Source organism: Acipenser ruthenus, chromosome 12 (genome assembly GCF_902713425.1).
Source record: "Acipenser ruthenus chromosome 12, fAciRut3.2 maternal haplotype, whole genome shotgun sequence".
In the NCBI taxonomy this organism is placed as follows: domain Eukaryota; kingdom Metazoa; phylum Chordata; class Actinopteri; order Acipenseriformes; family Acipenseridae; genus Acipenser; species Acipenser ruthenus.
This window is the reverse complement of record NC_081200.1, coordinates 19,146,321-19,151,682: the sequence shown is the minus strand read 5'-3', so window position 1 is coordinate 19,151,682 and position 5,362 is coordinate 19,146,321. Positions and strand designations below refer to the sequence as shown.

Sequence of the window (5,362 nt, the reverse complement as noted above, 5' to 3'; positions counted from 1 at the left end):
CGGCTTGTTTCAAGCCCCAAATAAAGTTTTGTAGCACATTTATAAAGATGTTAAATGTGTAGTTTCTAATATATTGTATATTTTTTACCTAGGCTCTGCAACTAAAAAACCTGCAAGAAAATACTTTCATCTGAGGGCTTGTCCATAGATGCAAGATACCAGCAGGTTGTATATCATTTTGTTTGCAATCATACATATAAAGTATTCTATCAGTGTCAGAAATGAATAATAGACTACGTGTATTGTAAAGGAATTAAACTCAAAATCTGAATTAATAAATAAAATTAAAAAAGAGATACTTGCACTGAAGGAAGAATTGAGATGTTATAAAGGTAAGTTCAAAAAGGAGGAAATTTAAGAGCAAGTACAAAATACAGTGAAATAAAAAAAAAATGTTCTAGAATGTTCTAGAAATGCGTTCGAGTTCATCTGTGCCCTTGCCCTGTAATAACCTGTACTACCTATCTAACTTGTTTTTGTACTGCCTATCTAACTTGTTTTTGTACTGCATATCTAACTTGTTTTTGTACAGCTTATCTAACTTGTTTTTCTCAGAATGTTTTAGGAAAAGAGATGGCTCACAGAAATGATTCATAGGGCGAGCCTCGAGAGAGTGATCTGGCCAATTACTCTCTCGCACGCAGAAGCCTAACTTGGTAAGCTATAAAAGGACGGGTTCCTCCCCTACTCTGATGAGAGTCAGCCGTGAGGATTTGCGCAGTCCTGCTCGGTATTTTTGGAGACAGCTGCTTTCTCTTACCAGGGTCAAGGGGCTCTCCCGATCTGCTTGGAAGGGTAAGAATTAGTTCAGTTGCATCTCATGGATTGTATTGATCTGTGATTAATATAACCTTTGTATGTAACACTGTAGGTTTGTGCGGATGGGTGTCTCTTCAATGAGACACAATTAAGGAGCAGTTTTGGGTTGTGTCCTGTTGGGGATATCGTTATTTGCATCATAACATCAGTGTATGTAATTGTGTGTGTGTGAAATAATAAAGGACCTTTTGAGATTACTCTGTGAAGTAATTGTCTTATTTACCTCCACATCAACTTCCTTCTAAATTTAAAGTAATTAAATTTCACACAACATACAGTAATGATTCAAATGAAGGGGCAGAACAAGTAAGAGCAGATAATCTGGCAACAGCACGGATTAGATATGAGTGCTACATGCAGTGGAGTCAAAACAGGTGCAATTAAAAGTAACTGTTAGGTAGTGCTCTGCAGTCAACTATAGTTTTTTATTTTTGTTTTTTCAAGCTTGTGGGACTCTGAAAAAATAGAAGCACTGGTGGAGAAAACGCGGGATGTAAATTAATCTAGCTTGAACAGATAAACGTGTTTCTTTTTAAAGATGTACATGCAATTGCTGTGTACAGTATCTATTGTTATACTGTTATTCTGTAATATTTCAATATTTTCTCTTTTTCCAATTTAATTTATAACTTATAAATCAGAGGCAAGGAGATTCAGAGCCAACTACATCAACTGCACAGACAACTGGGATCCCACCATCTGAGGTAAGTTAGTGATCTAACCAGTGAAGAAAAACTAGAATAGCTTAATCTATGATTAGCCTATTGTGAACTACCTAATTAATGTTTCACTATGCTGTGTGCAAAAATATTTCTATATTTTGTTTATCCTTAGTTTATTACAAGAGGCCTTATTGATCACTGCCAAAAGCAAAGCCCTCAAAAATTCACAAACAACCTATATATATGTCCAGTCATTCCCTCTCAGGTGCTGTCTATAACAAAGGGCACACGCCAAAGCCACCAGTACCGGGAGCAGAAATCCAGAAAATAATAGGTAAGTAAAAAATTTTAGATTTAGAAATAAGTTTTTATTATGAAAAGCTGTCTAATGTTGTAATTGGTTAATGTTGCATTTGCATGGTTTTGCTCAATACATAGATGGCTAATTGTGAAAAGAATGAGGTACCTTTAACTTCTTTGTAATGTCATATTGCATAGAGTGATAGTGGACTCCTGATATTTGCTGCAGCATCTTTAGATGTATGTGCTTTATTGACCAAATATAGCAACCTGTGTAAAATGACCGTTTCTTTTATTTACAAACAGGAACAGTGAGAACAGTATTTCCAGACCAGACTACCTCTGAAATTAGAGTCTACATTAGACAGAAATTCCAGAATGCATGCAAGCAACAATGAGGAAAGGGCAGTGATGCTGCTGGAAGTCTGTGCAGTGAATAAGTGTTAAATTATGACAAATAAAACAAAATATGTATATAGATCAAGTAAAATAACTAATATATATATATATATATTAGTCATTTTACTTGATCTGATTAATGTTTATACTGTAATATGAAACTTTACAATTTGTCGTTTAAGGGAAATACAGGATGGGAACAGAACAGGGTACAATGTGTTCTGCTATAGGAATGGTTTAAATGTGGTATTCATACCATGGATCCAGAACATGGTAAATGGTGGTGTTCATACATTGGTTACAGAACATGGTAAACTGTAGTATTTATACCATGGTAAATAAACACTGTAAATGGTGGTAATTATACCATGGTACATAAATACGGTAATATGTGGTATTTATCCCATGTTACATAAACACGGTAAATGGTGGCATTTATACCATGGTACATAAACACGATAATATTATTATTTATTTCTTAGCAGACGCCCTTACCCAGGGACACTTACAATTGTTACAAGATATCACATTATTTTTACATACAATTACCCATTTATACAGTTTACCCATTTATACAGTTTTTACTGGAGCAATCTAGGTAGAGCTGTCAAGGGTACAGTAGCAGAATGATCGGTTATATAGCTTAAAATACAAATATATTTACTAATACAGGTTACTGGTTAAGAGCAGGGTACAGCATCTCTGCTCTTAACTAGTAACCTGTATTAGTAAATATTAGTCGGTGCTTATCTTGGTGAGAGCCGAGTTCAAATCAGCATGAAGTTTTAACATCTACTCTCGTGTAATGGAAATCATGAAGATCTGGATACGTCCAGTGACTGCTGTGAATAGCGCAGCTGGCAACAAAGGAAATACCTTGTGACAGCCTAGAGAGACAGATGACAGGAGGAAAGGGACCCCATTGGGGCTGGCAAGGGTTAGCTACCCTTGTCGGCAGTATCCAGCTCTGTGTTTTACAGGATGCTGGAGTCACCCGCCCAAGGCTTCTAAGAAATTAAAGAGAAAAATACCCCTAGAGTCTGCGAGAGCGGGGGCGGAAGATAACTCAACGTTGGACAACACGGTTAACGACTTAGGAACAGAAACGGATATGAGTATGGAGAGTACTTCACAAAAGATTAGTTCAAGATCTGCAGTTAGCAAAGACATGGAACTCCAAGTTTGTGTTTGCAGCTGGAGCAAGGCGACAACGGTCAGGGGTGTGAATATTCACCAAGAGAGAATGAAATGCTTGAGGGAGAAGGGACAAGGGCCTTGCATTGATCAGTACTTCTTACGAAGTCAGTCAAGTCAGTCGAATGAAATCCAGCGACAGGAAGCAAACCACAGTTCGCAGGATATCAGCACCCCTGTCATAGACGTGAGGAGGACTTGCATGGACACAGTTAGTGATGAACCTAATGATTCTTGTGAACCCGGTCAGACAAACCAGCATAAGAGAGAAAAGAACCTCAACGGGCACAAGCCTGGAGTTAAATGGCCAAGAGCTTGTTAGAAAACTGCATGGGACACAGTAAACACAGATCTCTGTTTTGCTGGATGAATTTGGGGACATCATCTATGCATACGGAAGCGAGAGCTTTGGAGTTGAAAAAAGGAAAGAAAAAGTACAAACTATTCCTGGAAAGTCTAGACGGTAGCAGGAGATTGAACGCTTAGTTAGAGAAAGGAGACAGCTGAGGAAGCAATGGAGAAGAGCAGAACAAAGTCAGAAGGAGGGACTCAATCTCTTACAAAGGGTCTGTAGCAGGGCAGGAGCCCTGCACAGGAAGAGGGGGTTTGTGTGTATGCATTGTAAATAGTGTTTTTGTGTAATTGTTGTAATTTAATTTATTGCAGCACCTGACGCTCCTGGGATCGCCTGCCTGCTGTGTGTGATTGCCAGCTGTGGATGATCAGCGGGTAGGTGTGTTCCAGCAGGGTGTCGGGTATAAAGAGGTCCTGTTTGTTCACCTCGGGGCTGCTGCAAAGCCACGGACAACGGGCTGAATATCGTCCACGTTACCCGAGCATAGTGAGAGAAATAAGTTGCTGAAATCCTCCGATAGCCGTGTTGGTGAACCGGGATCGGAGCCAAAAGAAGCTGCCAAAACCGTCGACGGCCGGAGTCGGGGTTTGTGTTGATACATAAAGATTAGTTCGGGGATGGTAGATCCCCTTAAAGTATAGCAAGGTGAGCAAGCGGGACCTCCATGCATTAGGGAGTAGCGCACACCGTTTTTACGGCACCTTTTATTTTATAGTTTTTTGTGTTGTGTTTTATTTTAGTTTTTTCGTACGCTGGCTGTATGCACTCAGTGAGCTACCATGGTGGGTAGTGTCACGTGAGCTGTTCTGTGTATGTGTGTAAATAAATCCTGCGCGCCTGCGGGGCGTGTCAATTTCAACCTGTCTTGGTCTCCTGCCTGTCACTCAGCAGCGAATGCACGCGCCCACGAGAAAGAACCCTTTCACAGGGTCATAAAAGATAAGCTTGCAACATTGCGCAGAAATGAGCGCCTACGGAAACGCTACAAAAAGAAGGAGCATGCGAGAACTAACTTTTATAAAGACCCATTCAAATTTGTAAAGAAGTTATTCACCAGTGAGAAGAATGGCACACTAAAAGCATCTAAGTTTGAGCTGGAGAGATATTTGGAGAAAACACATACAGATTCAAAAAGGCGGGAGCCTATGTCAATTCCTTCAGACATCCCACCTATCAATCCACCAGAATACCAAATGGAGGACTGTGCACCTAAGTGGAAAGAAGTAGAGCAAGCTGTAAAAAAAGCAAGGGCTTCATCATCTCCAGGGCCTAATGGAGTTCCGTACAGTGTACAAGAGTGCTTCAGGAGTTCTACGAATCCTGTGGAAATTGATGAAAGTGGCATGGGGAAAACTGTTGTACCAAGAGCATGGCGCCGAGCAGGTGGAGTCTTTATACCTAAAGAAAAAGATTTTACAAGCATCAGTCAGTTTCACCCTATTTCCCTATTAAACGTAGAAGGCAAGATTTTCTTCAGCATTATTGCTCAGAGATTGTCAACTTACCTATTAAAGAACTGCTTCATTGACACTTCAATACAAAAAGCGGGCATTCCAGATTTCCCAGGATGCTTAGGACACATCAATGTGATCTGGCAACAAATTCAATCAGCTATAAAGGAGAGCAAGGAGCT

At 39.8% G+C, this 5,362-nt stretch overlaps 1 long non-coding RNA gene across 1 annotated transcript; it reads left to right on the top strand.

Moving 5' to 3' along the window:
* Positions 1 to 693: 693 nt before the first annotated feature.
* LOC131739990 (uncharacterized) lies at positions 694 to 2,239 on the top strand. The gene is made up of 4 exons (XR_009330621.1): positions 694 to 795; positions 1,461 to 1,523; positions 1,733 to 1,815; positions 2,088 to 2,239. It is a non-coding gene; the product is annotated as an uncharacterized LOC131739990 (long non-coding RNA).
* Positions 2,240 to 5,362: the final 3,123 nt, after the last annotated feature.